Source organism: Thunnus thynnus, chromosome 9, assembly GCF_963924715.1.
Source record: "Thunnus thynnus chromosome 9, fThuThy2.1, whole genome shotgun sequence".
Taxonomy (NCBI): Eukaryota; Metazoa; Chordata; class Actinopteri; order Scombriformes; family Scombridae; genus Thunnus; species Thunnus thynnus.
In genome coordinates, this window is record NC_089525.1 from 28,055,621 (window position 1) to 28,076,091 (window position 20,471).

At 38.1% G+C, this 20,471-nt stretch overlaps 1 long non-coding RNA gene across 1 annotated transcript in view; it reads left to right on the forward strand.

Annotated features, from left to right (window-relative positions):
* The first annotated feature begins 11,075 nt into the window (after window positions 1-11,075).
* Window positions 11,076-20,471, forward strand: part of LOC137189851 (uncharacterized) — a 35,676-nt gene continuing 26,280 nt past the window's right edge. The window contains exons 1-2 of the long non-coding RNA XR_010929753.1: window positions 11,076-11,432; window positions 18,109-18,204. This is a non-coding gene — a long non-coding RNA (uncharacterized lncRNA). The remainder of the gene's footprint in view (window positions 11,433-18,108; window positions 18,205-20,471) is intronic.

The following is a 20,471-nucleotide window of genomic DNA, read 5'->3' on the forward strand; positions in this document are numbered from 1 at the left end:
GAATCCCTAATGGCATGAATCCACTTCCACGGCCCTCTCTTTTTTCACTGTCCATCCTATTTTCTGGTGGTATTCCATGTGATTTCTGTTCAGATTCCCCTGCACACAGCCACTAATGGCTGCTGTGAATATCTAATCTGATGCATCACCATGGTCTCTTTCATTTTATTGAGAATGGAGTGTTCCTCAATCCCTTGTGCGGACCCTCATTTTATAAGCCCACATGAGAAGAGGAGGCCACATTGCTTGTCGTCCAAATGGACTTTTCATTAGGACACGAATGGGTTTGGATCACAACAACAGCACAGCTGATCAAATCTCTAACAATGGAGCTGCTGGCACTGCTCTAAGTCTGTTTACTGATGTGACTTCAGGTGTGTGTGTGTGTGTGTGTGTGTGTGATTGTGTGCTCATGTTTGCTGGATGTGAACCTGCCTGTGAGTATGAGCCATAGTGTGATCTGGTGCATTAAGTATCTTACTGTGAGATTTGACCACCAGGTGATTCATATGGAAGCTTTCGGCTTCTCAAGGGCCCGTAACATTGTAAAATGCTCCTATTGTATTTAGAAAGGCTACAGAGGTATTTCTAAATGCATTGAAGAATAATGTTCTTAAAAGGGAGCATTTTACAGTGTTGTGAGTCCTTGGGATGCAGAGAGTATCTACAATTTTTTCGGACTCGACACCTGGACATGACAGATGTGCATGTGTTCTGCATCAAATAAATATTTTTGGGGATCAAGAGAACAGTTTGTGTTATCATTTATTTTGTGATCACAGAATATTGTAAATGTTTTGTCAAATCGATTTATTGTCAATTCATTCTCCAGTGACTAAAGAATAATTATTTTGTGATCCCCAGAAATCAAAGCTTAAAGGGGATAGTTCAACATTTTTGGAAATACATTTATTTGGTTTCCTGCCGAGAGTTAGATGAGATCGATACCACTCTCATATTTGTCCTTTCAGTTTAAGGACACACGCAAAAGCCAGTTAGCTTAGCTTAGCATAAAAAGCGGAAACTCTCAGCAAGCTTTCATGGGAATTATGTGTCACTCTGTATCTTCTTGGCCGGGTGCAGCGACTATCTTTAGACTTCGCTTTAGACTTCGATACAGGAAGCCACCTCTCGCACACATAAAACCACAACTACAACTTGTTATTTAGACATTCTGATTTATGGTATGCTTTGTTACTTTTCGACTGAGCCAGAAAGATTGCTAGCTGCCCACCCTGTTTCCAGTCTTTGAACTAAGCTAAGCTAAGCTAAGCTAATCGGCTGTAGTTTCATATTTACCATACACACATGAGAGTGGCAACAGTCTTGTTAACTAACTCTAAGCAAGAAGTGAAAAAATGTATTTTTCAAAATGTTGAAGTGTTTCTTTAAATGGAGATCATAAAGAGATCATAATCTCACCACAAGGTAGCTGTTCTGGATCTTTCTATCGTATCACGTGATTCATCAGCACATAGTTTTCCCAGTTGACACGGAAATGTAGATGTTCAGACTTCCATTTTTTCTCTGAGCTCTTTATGGACTTCTTGTTTATATAAGATAAAATGCTGAGGTTCAAAGTTAATTCTTGACCTTGAAAACAGCAGTAGAGAAAACAATCTCACCATGTGGTCAATTCAGTAGCTCTTATAGAGCTTTCAATTATATCGCATTGATCTTCATCAGCAGATGGATGGAGCTCAATATGTTGTGATCATAGAAAAAGAAAACATGAAACAATTGCACCATCTGACACAAAGTTAATGCAACTTTTGATTTTGTTGTTTTAAGTTCATGCTGTTCAGCAACAAGCAAACCACATCCTGAAAACAAAACAAATGAAAAAGTTTTTGTAACTTCATTGGTGGCTGTAAAATAATTTTGTTATTCAAGGCTCTCTGAGCACGTGACTGCTGGTAATGAGATGTCAAAATCCAGGTCCATAATATATACTAATGTCCTTACACTAATGCCTAGTTTCACAATATGTTTGGTACAATAATATTAGATTTCCTTTTACTATCTCTGTCCCCCGTGGTCATTATGCTTTGTGAGTGAGCTGAGAGTACAGAGGAAAAAAAAACCCTCCAATCCACAATGTTCCCTTTTTTTTCCACAGATTTATTGTAGTTATTTGATAGGAAAACAAATGAGAATGTGATGTGAACGTGGCACTGGCACATTAAGTGGTTCGAGGTTGTAAATCAGACACTGATTAAATCTGTCTGGGCCAGAGTTGTCCATTTGCCTTGAGTGCAAAACTGACCTGATTTGGGTGATTTTTCTGACAGGTCTGTACATCTGTGGGGGTGTAACTGCACTGTGGCACATTTCACGCCATTAAAGCTATCCGTGAGTCTATTATACTTCAAAGGTACAGTATCCTCAATAGCACTTATATGGCTTGGGGGGAAATTTTAACTGTAAATGGTGAGCATCATATCTTGTTGGCTGCATCTTGTCAGGATGAGGGGAATGTGGGAGTTGCTGACATGTTAGCATCTGCTTTTTACTGTCTATGTGGTCCTTTTAAAGAATCCTGTCCTTTCTCTCTCTTTCCGAGTTTTTGTTTTTTTTTGTAAAACACGGATTTAAATGAAAGAAAGCACCACATGCTTCGTGCTTTTCCCTCTTGCAGAATTTCATCAGGCAAGTGCTTTTTCTTCCATTTGAAAAGTCAAACCTGTCAAGGCTAGTTTAAAACAGAATACTTTTTCTCCTATTTTCTCCCTCCACTGCTGCTGGGAGGTAGAAGGTCATCATGCTGCAGTATTTCAGGTTCTCCTTTAATCAAGTGGATGTGCGCACAAAAATAAAGGTTTTAATAAATTAACATTTACCAACGTGCAGTTAGAACTTGATAACATCAATCATCAAGTCATTTATTGTAAAACTCTATGTAGGCTGTGTGCAATTTCTGACCAAACAACATATTTACTGTATTTTTTATGAGAATGAAGCATTGCAGATATAGCAACTACTGAATTTATTATAGAGTAGACCAAGCACCCATTGTTTTGTTCTAGGTATCTTTGTTTAGGGTTTCAGTGTTTTACATCAGTGTTTCATCCTCCATGGCCAGTTTTTACAGCTTACAGTGAATAATTGCCCAGCACAATACAAATGCAACAGATGGAACGATAAGTTCAGCAGTAATAATAAAAATGTATTCATAAATCACTTTCAAGACATAGCACTTTTCTGTTCATGCACCCTCGAGATTGCAGAATAAAACACCATTACACTCATTCATAACACATAATGACATTCTAAAAAGTATATCACTCTAATAAAATGAAATGGAAATCATTGCACTGTGTTTCTGAAAGCCACTGATGAAATTTGAACAAAAGCCCTTTGATCATGTAGTAGCAATTTGGGCTTTTAGCGTAAATTGTTGCTCAAATTTTTGAGATGTGTGAGTTCAGGCTCAGTAATGGGCAAGTGAAGCTGTTTTATGACAACTTAACAATGAACTAAATCTTTACTTTACCTCAATTTTTATTAAAGGCACTTCATACGCCCGGCTCTAAGTCTACAGTAGGTCTTATTTTCTAACCCTAACGATGGTAACCCCATCATTAACAATAAAACTGCAGGGGAAAATTAGGACGTTTAGCAGCAAGAGGTAAAAACATCTGATGTTCATCATTACCCAGACATTTTTTGATTTGATTCAAGTAAACTGCACATGGAATATACTTGTTAAATGATAATGATACCATGTAAACAAAAAGATCTTAAGATCTTAAAATTTAGAATCAGAATTAACTTTACTGGCCAAGTATGTTTAAGCACACAAGACATTTTCTAGTTTACAGTAGTAGTACTTATACACAGTACAGATGTACAGGAGGATACACATAGACATAAAGAAAATACAGTACAGAGTCTATACTTAGGTCATGTTTTTTATTGTAAATTGCAGTTTACAGTAAAATAACTGTAACTGTATGTACAGGTTTACAAATAGTGCAAAGAGTGGTGAAATATATTGTACGGTTAATGTCATGATTTACTTTATATACCTACTGTAGGGTGTCAATGTACATGTACCTACGCATACATGTACTGCATATACAACCTGCTTGACAATAAGTGGAAAGCCTATTATATGTTATTGCACATTGCGTATATTACACTGTACCAGATGTTTTGCTATTGCAAGGTTATTGTGCAGGCATTGTTCTGGGACATTACATGGCCGTTTCACTGTATAAATGTGATGATGTGTGGGAGGAAGCTGCTCTAGAGCTTTAGTAAATCCCCTGTTCTCGGTTTGCATTTATCTCTAAAGTTGTGTTTTTTCACCTCCGAATAAATGAAGGTGACACTGTTCAAATGCATCCACCTCACTTAGGAGAAATGTAAAGCTTGCCTCTGTTGCAGTCCCACTTTGTCATTCAAGACGATAAAATACACTGTGTGTCGGGTAGCTACAGTGTATTCCCATATAAACCAGGTTACAGTTGCTTTGTTTCTGAGTTCAGCCTTTCTGCCTCTTGTAAAAGTAGCTTCACTGATATACAAACTGGCCTTTTAACATAACAGGTTGTCACTGGAACCGTAACGTTTTTCTTCTGTGGTTTGTAAGCTTTCAACTTACCCACATGCATATTCCTTTTACAGCTCCTGAAAGGCAATTGTGAAAGTGTGTTAGAGGGCAACTATATGAATCCAATCAAGTGCTCATTGTATAGAAGCTTGTTTAGTATTCACAGAGCATTTGGAATCACAAAGCATCCTGCTGTCACAAGTAGAATATGGGGCTCGACCTTGTTTTTCATATTATTCGCAGTGCTACACATTATCATATGTTATGTAGCTATTCTTGTCAAGTGCAGACACCATTATAATCTGTGGACGTTCAAGAAGACAGAAGCTACTATAATTAGACCAATCTGCATGCATGCTGTGTGTTTTGCGCTGTTAGTTCTTATATTTTAAGATGCAAATCGAATCCCACAAAGCCTTAAGAGTCACCTAACGAACCTCTTAATGAAAGCTTTGATTGCGTTTCACTTGTCATAAAAAGTGATTTGAAAGCTCCTCTGTCTGCATTAAATCTCCATAATGAAGCACGACAAAAAATGCCATGGCCATTAGCACATGGATTACAATTTTTAATCTGCTGAAGCTCATTATGTTGAAACTCATGTGCAAGAGGGAGATTATTCAGAGGAGAAATTGCCATATTTCTTTTAATATTGGATCAAACATCTGTTGTTTACTAGGATAAGATGGGATGTTGCTGTTTGGTGCAGTAACAGTACAATATCTGCCACTGTTCAAACTGCAATGAATGGTACGTGAACTTTGGAACATGTCAGTATTCTGTGCAACAACTAACAAAGGGTATTTTAATATTCTGATATAGTTGAAGTTTTGCTAAAAAGAGCAGAAAAAAAGAAGACAATATATTTTTAATTTGATTGAGGAGCCACATGAAGCACTAAAACACATTTCTGAATATTATTCAGATTACCTAAATGGGGGTTTCATTCTTTTACATTTGCACCACTTTGGTTTTACAAAGAATGTGATGATCTACTCTTTCAATAAAATAGACTGATCAAGTGAATTCAGGTGGAAAAGTACCTCTTGTTTTCATCAATTAATGTGGTTTAAAGGAGACATAAAATGCTTTTTGTGATTTTCTGTTATTTTTATACTCTTATGATGTTGGATGTCTCTGTTAAACATGGTTAAAGCTTAAACGTATGTAAAAAATACTCCCTGCAAGGCAAAAAACCAGGCTTTATCCTGCTCTGAACACTATTAGCATTGTTAGCTCTACTTCCACCTTGTAATGACATCAGGTTGTTTGTTCATGCCTTAAAAGACAGGAGGTAAAACAGCCTGTTTCAGACAGAAACTGAACTGAAGGGCTGCATGAAGAGCTGGTATAAGATAAATAAGGAGTTTTTTAACTGTAAATCATGCAAAGATATTCCAGTAGAGCCCAAGAATAAAATATGGAAATATGCATGATACGTAGCCCTTTACTGACAAAGTGGATAGATACTGTATATTATAACTGATTTACAACTGGACTTCTCAAATTGACGTCCCACAAAAAAACAAAACAAAAACAACCAAAAACACATAAATACAATCAGCAGTCCCAGTATCCATTAAAGACATGGAGGAGATTGACTCTCTCCTACTGCAAAAATGAGTTTCCAAAATCTGTTCAGTAAAAACTTCTTGTGAGTCCATTTGTGTTTCAGATGTTGTTGTTTCCAAGTCTTTGCTCATTTGCAGCATGAACCTAAACAAATGATTCGAAAAAATAACAAAGTTAATTCTTTCAACATGGATTTGAACCAAACAAAAGGAGACTAACAAGCAAAGAAACTAAGCCTCAGCTTCCTTACATTTTCCATCTAAACTTTTCTGTCGAGTTTTCTTTTTTCTTTACCGTCCCTGTGCAGCAGCTGCAAATATCCAGCAGTAACAACAGCTGACCTCATGGGTCTTGCCTCTTGACTGTGCTCTGTGTTTGTCTCTGTGTTATTCTATAAATACGAGATAAGGGCCATGGCAGATCCCATGTGTAGCTGTGTGGTTAATTGAGACCCAGCACCGGTGACCCTGGTGCATGTCCAAGCTCTCCACACCACCACCTATCACTCATGCCGAGTAATTGGTAGCAGTGCAGCTACAGAGAGCTAACATCTGCAGAAACTGAAGAGCTGTGACTGACAGTGTTCTGTTGACGAGTCTCTTTTGGACAAAAGATATGTTTGCTTTTGGAGGAAGTTTCATTAGGAATCCTCAGAAGTTAATGCAGGTGATACTTTTGTGTTAAACGTGCTGTAAAATGGTATTTGGTCCTCATTTACCTGCTTACATAAAACTGCACAAAGCAAGACTGTTTTATCAGCTAAAATCACACAGTATTCATGAGACTATCATTAATTGAGACAGTGTAAATCCTCTGTCTAAATCCGCCTTGTATACCAAACTGAAAGTGTGGTGTCAGATATCTGGCTTCTTCTTCTGCCAGTGGAAGTGATGAATCAAAACATCACAGTGAGCTCCTAAACAGCAGCAAGTGAACACACCATCAAGAACAAACTAGACTTCCAAGCAGAGCATATTTTGCTTCTGTCATCCCTTTGGCATCCTTATTATTTAGAGGCTTTCAAAAACTAGTTGCCAGAGATTAATTACTCCCTTTTCAACCACTCCTAAAAATCATATTCATAAACAACTAATTGGCATAAGTAAACACATTTTAGGGAACATAATGCCGCCAGGGTTACATATTCTATCAGCATAACATGGAAACATTGATATTGACAACATAACTGTCAGCATATTTAATTTTTCCTCCCACTATGTCAACCCCTGGTAATTAAAGCTTAATTAATGTTTCTATGGTTACAGTTAGGCAACTCAAAGCCCTTGTTTGTGGTTACAGAAATATTGTGGCCTCTGTTAATCACTGAAAAAGTCAGAAGTGACATCGTCTGCTTTTTAAATATTTAACCAAAACCACAATCTTTTCTCAACCTTAATCGAGCATTTGAGGAGCGAATCTTTTAACACATGGGATGTAGGAAGCAAACCCTGGTTGGGAAAAACATGTTCCAGGCAGCACTTATGTTTCCTCCAAAATCAAAAACAAATCTAAGTGTATTTTGTAGCAGACAGGGTTGGCTATTTTGAGCCACAAAATTGCCAAACATAGATTTGAATAAATACTGTGTTTGTATGAGGTTGTGTATTATGTCTCTGCACACACTGAATTAGCAGTGCATTGAAACATTTATGAATTCAATTTGAAAAATGAAAAACATTCCCCCATCGTAATCAAGCCCCTCCTTGCATCCCATATTCATAAATCAATAGTTAATATCTTCCTTTGGATCTCCACTTTCCTTTGAGTACAGCAACTTTTTTTTTTTTTTTTTTTTTTTTTTTTTTTTTTTTACATTCAATTAGCATGACCCTCAAAAGAATTTGCCCTCCTTTCTGAATGCCATTTCCACCCATGGAAGAGGTGACACAATGAACAGCCCCAGGTATTTTTTCACCCCTCCTGAGCAGGGGGAGGTGGAGGGTGTGAGTGTATATGGGGGGAGATGAGAGGGGTGAGTGGAGGGGGGGGGGGATGCAGTATCCCCAGGGGAGGGCAGCACAAATCCAAGGGAACAAAAACGCATCCATATTTGGCAGGGCTTTTGTCTCCGCTGACAGCTGAGTGTACCGAGGGGGGCCAACAATAATGAATTGGATTATATGTGAAAGTAAGAAAGCATAGCTCCTCAAAGGCCAGGATGGGGGTGGGGGATGAGGGGCTGGGGGGCAGTATGCTAATGTGTGTACAGTTTCAGTGGATCATAGAGGCATTTAAATAAAAAAATAAAAAAAGTTGGCACACCAATAGAGATTAGTGATAAAACAAATAATTTCCCTATTTCTATGCCTGTTAAACGAGCTCTCTGGAAAATGATTGACTCCTAAATGCTGTCAGTGCTCCCCTTGTTGTCTCTTATATAGGAACATGTAAAGAGGCCTAAAGAAATTCCCTCCCTAATGAGAAAAGATGAGCATGGCACTGGAGTAAATCATATATATATGAAGTGTGTAAATCACCAGTCACACACAGCCTTCTAAGCTGATTAAAACACCTGATACCAAACAGTATAGTGCACAGTATAGAGCTAATTTAATCACCCATCTTGCTCATTCTATATTCCATTACTCTACACTCTTTCAACATGACCTTAAACCTCAGTGGATTCCTTTTACTGCTGCACTTTAATGTATAAATCTCCCGAAGAGGGAACAGCAGTGATTGTGATTTGCATTTTATTGAGCTTTAGATTGCACTGGGATAATGATGAGATGTGGGGGCAGCGTTAATGCTCTTAATGTTGACCACCACAGTGCACCCTCTTTGTCTTCCATGTGTAGTCGCTACTAGTTCTGCTGCTTGTAATTACTTTCAGATATCCATAGCTTGCAAAGGGACAAGGCAGGGTCACCTCTCTGTGCACTGCTGACAAGGAAAGAACACGAGGATATGAATAAAATGAATGTTTGTGTAAGTGTACAGTCATTTTAATGAAGGCGATGTACTGTGGAGCAAAATATTTGCAAACACATTTACACAATATTGGAAAAGTATTTCTGTATTCTAACATATGGCTAATGTGTAAAGCTAGGCAGACACTGTATGGATTATTCCCATATTCAACCCTGAACTATCTCCAGCAAAAACCTCCAAAATCATCTGCCTCCCAACCCCAAATCTCTCAGACATGAACAACAGAACCATTGCACTCTCATAATAGCAAATGATCCTGATCACCCCCTCAATCCACAGATCACACTGCTGTCGCCTGCTTGTGGATGCAGGACTCTGAAATGGAAAAGAGCTTGTTTTGGCATAAGTCCCTTCTTCCAAAGCCGTCCTGAACAAACTGCCTCGGTAGATGCAGACTATACAACCATGTGTGTATATATACAGTATCTGGGTATGGCTTGGGATCCAGGCAGGAGTAGTATGTGTTTATGTATTGTGTGTATTGGTATGTTGTTTTGTTGATATCTGTATGTTTCTGTACAGGCTGTGAAAACAAATCTTCCTTGGCACGATAAAGGCTATATTCATGGGCCATGGGTTCAGTTTTAAGGAGGTTGCGACACCTAATTGCTCAAATGGCTGTTGTATGGATTGTTTGGATTTCTGGCATGTTAGAAATTTGGCGGTCTTGGAGTCAGAGCAGTTCCTACATGGCTGCTGTCAAAATATTTGTTATAAACTGTTGTGAACTTGTTTCACCCTTATTAGAATAGTATTTTACATATTGCAGCAGTCTTCATTGAGACTGTGCTGAGATTATGGTCTCTTTCCAGCCATCTGTAGGCCCATATTCTTCTTTCTTCATCTTACTTTCCAGTCAAAGCAGAATTGCACGCAGTAATGCTGCCCTTCTCTTTGTTTTCAGCATTATGTTAATAACAATACATTACATACAATACACAGAATTGTGATTATTTTATCTCTCATAAGCCCTCATAATGTGATGCTTCATCCAAACAAACACCCAGCTCCTTTAGGCTTAAAATGGGGGCTGTTAGAAGTGGAGAGTCTGGACCTTCATAGACTACAGCAATTGTAGTAACCCTGAAATAGTATCACTTACAATCTATTCCAATTGTGATATGTTTTCACCCCCTAAAAAGCCATATAACAAAACATATACAAAAGCCCAAAACACCCATGCAGCATGGCACATCTCTGCTGTCCATTTGTATGCTCACTATATTCTAAACAGTCATAGTTCTGCATGTTAATTTTGTTATAAAGTCAGGTATGTAAGGCAACAGCATGTTTTTAAGGGCTTATTTCCTGGTCTTACTGTGTGTGCTTTTTGATTGACAGTAAGTGAACAAGGATTTAATGCAGCACTCATATGAAAACAGTCAACGGTCTCATAATCAAATAACAACAAAACAGGAACTCTGACCTGACGCAAATTACAGCTTAATGTTTCCTGTGATGAATCATCTCACTTTGTGGAAACTGTTTTTCATATTGCACAAGAATGAATGGCAGCTAACAGCCTCTTCTGCAGGGAGGAAACAAACTATGCTGAAGGACAGCATAAATGATTGGTGCAGACTTACAAAAACACTTGTGTTACCGCTTGATGCTATCCATCATTTTGTCCGTCAAATGTCACATATTTTAAATGTGTTGAAACATTGAATTAGATGTACTGCACAGAGTGGAAAGTGAGCTCAACCTTTCTGATGGCCTATCTGATGGAGTTTTTCTGACACTGAGCACATTGGCACTGATACATTTAATACAAGAAAGATTAAAAAAAGGTGAAAACTGCTGGCTGTAAAACAAAACACTACTTTATGTTTGAGAAAAAAAGATCTTCTGATCAACAATGTAGATTAAACTGGTTGTTTAGCTGTTGGTTTCAGTTTAACACCCTGTTACTATAGCAACCCCTACTGTCTCAGTTACATGGCAGCTAAACTGACATTGTTAGCTAAAGATTGTTTCCACCAACTTTTTTTTTCTTTTTGATAGTCAGGAAAGAGCATAAACCATATGACTGAACGTCGTACTGGAGCTCTGGTGGTAGATGTGTTCAGCGAGTAATTGCTGCTACATTATACCACAAGGCAGTGCTGTGGGCTAATTCACTATAAGGAAAAGGCAGGAAGTGACTTGTGTTGTTCCAGTTGCCTGTATGCCATGATGGAGCATGTGCCTTGCTATTGTTATTAAAATCAGTAACCGTCCTATCTGATCCTGCCTTATTCCACTGATAAACACTACAAACTGGCAATGAGATGGACTAGCAAAAGTTTTAAGTGACGATGGCCGTGAATGCACCATTTCCAGACCTTTTTCCGCCATGCCCGGGAGAGCCAGCAATTCCTTTCAAGAATTGCAGGTGAGGATGTTTGAGAATGCCTTCCTTGTTATTGGTGCAAGTGGAAATGCATGGCCAGAGGCAAGGAGACAAGCACTATTACTTCATTGCTGGGCTCAGAAGGACAGCAGATCTTTTATACTGTGCCAGACACAGGTGATAACCTAGCATCAGCTATTGCTGCCAACACTTCACGCCCACAGTGAATGTGGATGTAGAACACCATGTTTTCAGAAAAAGAGTCAAGGGAGCCCAGGAATCCATAGTGCAATACATTTCTGCATTAAGTAAGGGATAATCAATGAGTAGGTGTGTGTTAAATGGTTTTAAGGCACGACGTGTGGGCGGTTTATAGGAAGACATAAGCACTAGGTAGTGCTGTGGGCTAATGCACTATAGGAAAAAGGCAGGAAGTGACTTGTGTTGTTGGAATTGCCTGTATGCCATGACGGAGCAGGTGCCTTACTACCGCTATTAAAATCAGTAACCATCCTACCTGATCCTGTCTTATTCTACTGATAAACACTATAGTAGACACTACACTTGTAGACTCAACATACTTAAGCCTCTTTCACGCATAAGTCCTGGTAAATTACTGGGATAACCTTTCAGGCACTGCTAGTGACTTTCACTATTCACACATGTAGTTAATATTCAGGAACATTTCCGTCTTGCGCCTTTTCACACATAATATGGCAATGCCAGAATAGATGGGCAAGGGAAGTCCAGCAGATGGCGGTAATGCAACACTTATGGATGCCAACCGCCATAAAACTCAACAGAAGAAGAGGGCGAAACTCAAGAAACTCAGATCAAACTGTCAAAGTAGGCAGTCCTGATCAAATATGAATCAAAATTCTGTTACCGCATTGCCGATTTCTTGCTTCAAATGTTTCCAGAAACATATTTTAGTATACTGTTTAGCTGTAATATGAGAAGGTTTGTAACACGGCCGCCATGTTGAAAACAGATGAGCCAACACCAAGCACAGCCCAACTCGCAGTATGTCATCCACACGTCATGTCTTGTGATCAGTTCGCTCGCGCCACGTGAAAGTGTCTCTCGTCAGACAGACACTCAGATGCTTGTCCCTGCAATGTTACTGCTTTCATTCACAACACAGCCATTTCCTTTCCATTTTCCTTGAAATGTTACTAGAGCCCCTTTCACACATGCAGTCTAAATAGGAAGGAACATTCTCTGCATGGGGTCATGTGAATGGGAGCAGGGATTGATTTTTTTTGGAAAATCTGTACTGCCAATTGCCCACCTCAAGACCTGGTAACATTTCAGGGAAAAAAAAAAAAAAAGACTAATTTGACACCTAGGCTATACATTTGTGAATCCAGTTTCATTGTTACTACTGATTCATTTTTAAAATAACTTTGGTCTATCTCTTATCTTTTTTTGTAAACACTATCATTGAGGTTGTTTGTGACACAAAGCATTGAGTTTGTTTATGACACAAAACACCTCTTTGTTCAAGTTCAGTGGGAGTAATACCAGATATTACGCACTCAAGGCCTCCCTTGACACGGTTAAACTACACTGGAATTGGATATTGTCCTCAGGCTGTAACGCTCTTGAGAGCCCCAAGGGGAGCTCCTCTCCTCTGTGAATTTTAAAGGTCATGGCAGTTTCACTCTCTCTCTCTCTCTCTCTCTCTCTCTCTCTCTCTCTCTCTCTCTCTCTCTCTGTGTGTCTTTCTCTCTCTCTTTCTCTATCACTCTCTCTCACTACTGAGAAAAGAACATGAGCTGATGGCCTATTGAGAATATTGTTTTCTATCTCTGGGCCCCTATAGAGCATTTCCAACGCTGCCCTTGGAAATGCGTTGAAAGGCAGCTCACAGCATGGCAAAACACACAACACGCTCTTGTTGATGCCCTTGGTGCCTCTCAATATGCAGACCATAGATAATGGCATTCACTGCACAGTTGGTACTGACTTCCTCGCCCATCTTTTGAACGGGTACACTGCCTCATACTGTGCTTTGTGTTACGCTCTCCTGGTAAACAATGGAAGCTGCATTGACAGAGAGGGAAACATGGATAATATCTAGACACCAGTAACCCCAGGGAGGACGAGCCTGCGTCTTTCTTAAGCAATATCATCATGTTTTTTTCAACAGCCAGGAGTACAGGAACACACAAGACACAGTTCGAATAGATTGAAGTTGTTGTGCCACAGATAACAAGCTCACCACTCACCCCTTGGTGTGTCTAAGCAGAGGAAACAAGATATTTTCTTAGTTTGTTGACAGTCCAGTGAAATGATCATTTACAGGGAGCTAGCCAAACAGATGGTGTCACATTTGGGAAATACTGTTGCACTGCGGTGATATCTGATTCCTGGTTTTGTTTATTTTCATTTCTCTGAATCAAATAAGCAAAAAGCAAAACAAATGGAGTAAAAAAAAGGTGGATGATTTAATCCATGAGAATTACTGTTGATGTGTGATCTTTGCTTTGTATCTGTGATCTCAACAAGTGCATGAGCAGTTAACTTGACTGTTTAAAACAGGCTTCATTCCCATCTTATTTTATCCATTGTATAACCTTTTCCAGAGAAAATAATTGCAAGACACCAATTTTCAATCTAAAATTACATACATGGTGTTAGAGGATTGTCCTATACCTGTTTAGATGAAAGGAGTAATTCACTATCCTGGTAAATTAATTGCCGAGAGTTAGTTGAGAATACTGATACCCCTATATTGATATAACTATCATTGTCTTTGCTTTGTGAGTGTTTTTGTGATAGTTGGAATCAAAAATGCTTGATTTGCAGCCGCTTTACTCAAAAATTGTGATGCAATTTGCAAAGTTTTATGTGATTTCTTTGCAGTAAAATTGAAGGTATTTGCAATAATTGCAAGTTGAGGAATTTTTTTTTTTTAAACTACTTCCTAATGAAATGGGACAATATATGTAATCACTATGATAATAAGTATACTGTACATCACAGAAATAGCTGGAAATATTTTAGTTCTCATCTTTTTTTAATTTTTGGAACTTAAAGAACCATGATGAGACCACATTTCCCATAAACCCTGTACCTATTTCTCTGCAAAGAAATAATTACAGCATAATACCCCCCGTTAAAGCTCAACTTGTTACACCAAATAACAACAAATTGTAGATACAATTTGTCACTTAGTGAGCTTTAGCGGTGCTGGTACATCTGTTTTTGAACTTTGGAGAAAATCAGGCTAGCTGCCTTTTCTTCCAGTCTTTATGCTAAGCTAAGCTGATGCTTATCATTGTTGATCATTGTCAACATCAATGTCTCTCCAGTAGAAATAGCAATATATGTTAATATTATGGTCAACACTACTTTATTGAATGTAATATTAATAGTATGAAGCCCTTTGAAGAACCAGGAGTTACGTTTGCTAGGCAACAAGGTTTACAATAGCATTTATCCTGGAAAAAAAAGGTGCTACTTACTGACCAGAAGAGAGAGAGGATACGAACACTTTCACAAAGTGTGAAATGAGTTTGAATTAATATATGGAAGACCATTAGAGAATACATGCTGTAATAAATGTTTAATTTTAATACTTGACAGGAGTAGAAATATGAATTATTTGTAAATGTTCATGTTCACTGACGTTGTTGTATGAAAACAGATTTTTTCAACAACACAAGCCTGAAAAGTAATTCATAGTTGCTGGAGATGGAAAAATGTCCTTTTAGTAAATGTAGGAATAATTAATCAAATGATTCCTTACAACAATTTTACATTGTAACATTAAGTATATTCATAACTGTAACTGTTTCAACACATGTGACTCTGTCAACTGTTAACTATATTAAATTATGACCCTATGTTTTTAAGTATTTTTTAATTGTTAATGCATGTCTCAGGGGAGGTATCGTGCACATTTCCAGGTCTATATTTATATTCTGGGGTGTACTGGTATATCTATGCATGATTTACAGTTTAAAAAAAATCCTCTGCCTCTGTCTAAAACAGTATGTTTCAGCTCTTGTCTCTTTAAGGCTCCCTTCCCGAAGAGCCCACTCTGTTCTGATTGGTTAGGTCCCTGAAGCTGCCCCGCGGCTCTAGAGGTTACGTAAACAGACAGTAGTAGGATTTGACTTCTTTTTCTCGTTCTTTACTTGAAATGGAAACTTCTCAAATACATCTGTACATTTTTGGCCCGAATCCCATCCGAAATATGCAAGTGGACAACATGAACAACCTGTGGAACAGCCATAGCAAAAAAGGCTATGGAACAGACCGTCATGACTTTTAGGGAGCATTTTTACATACGTTCACCTCTAGTTTTGGAACCGGGCATCTTAACAGTATAGAAATAACAGAAAATCATGCAAAGCATGTTAGGTCCCCTTTAAAACACTGTTTCCTCAAATATGTTTATAAGTACCTTTTAGCATGCTACTAAGCATATATAGTGCTTAGAAATTCTAAATGGGGGAGTTCCAGTTCTGTAAAATAAAGCCAGCTGCACTGTTGGGTATGGCCTGCAGGCATATTGCTATCACTATATGCTGAATGTCAGACAACAGATGTAAGTATTGTTTTAAATTCTAACCGTTGTTCAACCAGGCAGGTTGACTTAAGAACATCGTCTTATTTGCAGCAGCAGCAGCAGCCTGGAGGAATAGCTCCACTGGGAGGGAGGTATAAACACACACATGCATATATGAGGACTTTGATGTTTTGTTGAGAGAAAGTCAGTCTGCTGTTTATTTAAAATTGCACTGTAAGAAAGGTTTACATCTAAGAATGATCTTTCTAGAGAGAGGCTGCAATAGAGAAAAGCATCAGTCCCCAGTCAACCCCAAAATGAAATGAAATCTGGCTGTTAGATCTGCTGTCTTATTACTTTGGTGTCCTTTGGTGTGATAGTTGCTAAACGCCTGCTCCATGCAATTTACTGGTAAGATGTTTCATTTTCGTTTCCATGTTTCAGGACCTGTACTCTTGCAAAGTATGCCTAAAGAACATTCAGTAAATAGTAAGACAGTACAGAAGTTTGTTCTGCATGGTTAATAGTAATCACATTAGCAAAGAAAGTAAAGACAATTACACAGAGAAACTACAGTAAAACTACAGAAAAACTAAACAGACAATAAGCACCAATATGAATAATATAAACATTATGGTAAAGGTGGTAAAACAGAATTCACAGTTTCAATAAACATACTGGTGTGAATTTACAGCAACATAATGAGCAAATTACCATCAATTAATCATATAAACCATTACATTATATATATATCTATAGTAAAATATAACATGCACTGTGGGACACAAAATGCTGCTTGTTTAAATCCTTAAACACGCCTTGCTCAAGAGGCTGTTGACACAGTATGTTACCTTCAGCAGCTGCAATACAGCAGTAAGTACAGTAAGCATGTGGTTACTCACAGAATGAAGGTCTGTAACTCTGTGAAGGTGAACCTGCTAAAGGAAAAACACTATGGACAAATAGAGATTAAATAAAATGTAATAAAGTGCAGTTACACTTTCCAGTGAAACCAAGGCCACAATTAATTTAAAACTCCTATCCTGCATATATTCTATTGCACTAGAATATGCTGATGAGAGTACTTCTACACATTTATGAATCTTGCTTGGCTACAGGGTAACCAGGTTCACAGTTAAAGATTCATAGTGACTGACACTGGCTAAATAGCTTCTGCCTAAATCTGGCTCTCCCAGGCTGATTGTTGACTGCAGTTTCATTTAAATATTTATCATATGCATATTGGACCCCTAAGGGCAGCATTTGAAATTACAACAGTCAGTCCGTTAATTGCCAAAAATGCCACACAAGCTTTGGGATCTAGATGTTCCATTTTATTATTAATGAGCCAGAGAGTTCAGTTTGACATTCATGTTTGGCCTGCAGATGCAAATGAGTCTCTGTATAAGAGTCCAAAAATGAAAGCACATGCAGGGGTAATCTGATTTGTGTTAAAAGAGGTCTGCTGGTTTATAGAAGTACAGATGCTTTGTTCAGTTTTGTTTTCTGCTGAATGTTGCACAGCTATCCAGAAAATGTAATATTAATTCAGCAGGGTCATTGTTTCTCTCAAACTCAAGTGCTACAGAAAAACACTATTGCTTCTTTCAAGTTTGATTTATTTTTGAAAAAATAGAATAAAAGCAATTGCTATAAAAGTAAAAGGTACTTTTTGGTTGAATTTATATTGACTCGTTCCAAAAATCTGACCACCTTTTCCCAGAAACTGTGTAGCTTGGACGTAATGAATCATCCCCAAACTTAAAACTCACAAAAGCCTGTATCTGCAATTTAAAATGCTGTTTTAGTTGAAATGAATTGTAATATAATTGTTGTACTGGATGAATGTGGTGGTTGTGTGTGCTTGTAAATTTGTCTGTATAATTGTTAGTGTGATAGAGACTATTTAATAGTGTTGCATGTAAATGAATGTTTTTTGGTGTCTGGTGATTGTTCTGTGTATACCTGCCCAGGGAACGCAGATGGAAATTAGCTAATAGCTAAATCTGGCATAAATCATCTCTTATCATTTTGAGATTGATGTTTTTGTGCATGGTCTTGTTTGACTAATAAAAAAAAAGTATGTATATGGACATATGCCCTTCCTTCAACCTAAATTCTGCTCTCTATGACTTCAGAATTTAACCCATTTCTCACACAATTACAAACATAATGTGTTTCTTTTTATCTCTTCAACAGGGGACAGACAACACGTCTGAGTTTTCCTTCGAATTCAGACATCAATAGACATGCTAATCCAGTCAGGCTCAAACCGAGTCCAATGCTTCTATGCAGGTAATGTCCAAATGATGAAATATAGCGCACACACAGGGCTTAAAAGGTCGTTTCTAATGCAGTCTCTAATGGGCTTTCCATATGTTGTTAGCTCCTGCCACCTGAATTCCATCAGGGCAGCTGAGTGGGGGGAAGCAAGCCTGTTTCATAAACATCTGCCATTAGAGTTTAGGCTGCGGAGGGCAGGATAAAAGTCTCCCAGGGTTCCTGACAAGATAACTTGTAAAACCTTGGCTGAGGGTCAAAGGTAGCAGATATCAGAAGAGGTGCATTCCCCCAGTGAACTGTCCTGTAAAGATATATAAATCACTGGGAAAGGTGCTGCCACCCATTTGTATCTGTCCATCTCTGAGCCTTTACTGGGTTTTTTTTTTTTTTCCTTTCCTATTGCGAGCCTGAGAGATTCACACAGATAAATCCTCCACTGTAACTCCCTGAACTTTGCAGCTTACTGAAGGGAGGAAATGAGGACAGGATAGCTGCTGCTGACATAGTGCCAATGATAAAAAAAAAAAAAAAATACTCCACCAAGGCCTTAGACCACTACAGCTTAGTGGAGATTGATTATCTAATTAACATCTGGCATGGTGGGGAAGTTCACATGTTTGGAGAAGCACTAACAAGATGCAACTGTCTGGTCATGCTTTCTCTGCGTATTATGCAATTCCTTGTCAGCTGGAAAAATTGTGCACAGGAAAGGATAGAAACCAGCATTCAAATAGAGTGTTTAGGACACTTTTTCATCACCAAATTTCCACTCTTTACCAATCTGTAATAGCATTATGGCTATTCTCTACTGTAAGACATTCATCCCATCACTGGCTTTGTTTGTGCAGATTTATGTTTTTAGACATCTAGAAGTTTAGTAATCTGCTAGATCTGAATGGGAAAATAGTTAAATTATGTGAAAGAATCACATTTTGGAGATACAAACACAACATGTAATGCATTCCTTCAGTTTACAGTTGAATTCTAGTCTAAACCATGAGTGGAATGACAGGCCTTAACTTTAAGATCAAATCCATCATGAGCCAGATTGAAGATGGAGTCCTCAAGTTGGAGTCAACTGAAAATTGACTCGGCTTTTTGTAGTGCTCTGTGCACAACATAAAACATAATAATGTTATTCATAATGTTACTCATATTGGATTCTGCTCGAAGGGCAATTCCTCAACACCAGCTGCATCCTATTGGTGTCCATGCTTGTGTCTGAGTGAAAAATGAGATTAAGAGTGCTTCTCGTTGTCAATACTCATGGTCGTAATGTCACGTTACACAGGTCATTAAGCTAGCAGGATAACGTATGATTAGGAGGGGACTACATTTGATCTCCCCTCAGCTCTACTGTTGAAGTAAATTTGTGTCAACACAATGGCAATAAGCCGCCCCATGTCAAGTCAGCTGTTCAAAAACAGGATTTAAAGTCTATTGTGTTTCAGCACGCTTGATGTGTGTGAGGGAATTCAGTTCAGATGCTCCTAATGACTCCCTGTGGTGAGTGCATGTGTGCACTTATTGATTTTATGCTTGCCATTCTATGTATTTCCATAAAACCTTTTAATGGTGGAATCTTTTACCACTGCTGATGCTTTGATTGTAATATTGATTTGTTTTGAATGTTCAATAAGTACATAAGTTGCATGTACAATAAAAAGTAACACATTTTTTGAACCTGCCAAATAAAGGCAACATGATTATTTTAACTTTTATTAATTCCAGACATTGTTTGCTGAACATATACTGTATGCACTTTTTCATTCCTGTAACAGACACATGTATATTTTTAGTTTATATTCATTCATCATCTGAACAAGAAGATCCACTCCTGGTCATTGAGAAACTGGGAAAAAGGTGCCTTGTTTGAGGTTACTTGATGGTTGTTATTGCCAGTATGTGTTGCATCTTATCCAGTTTAGATTATTTCAGCTGCTCTGGTCATTCAAACTGGTTACAAGCCCTTGTATTCTTACATATGGGTAAAATTAGCGATGCTAAACTAATGGGCTGCTGAAAACAAACTCAGTAACACAATCTGATTACTTTTAGTCAAATTCTTGGCCTGCAGATCCCAAAGGATACAGACTTAAAACAGCACATGCTAGCCCAGGACATAAGAGATGAGTAAGAGAAAGAATTTCTTACAGTCCCTAACAGAATACAGCTGCCAATATTTTGTATTCTGATAACTGTAATCCCCTTTACATAGAATCTGTTACTCCTTAACCATTAACCTCTTTCTCTGGGAGCAATTAAAACAAGCTCTTGAA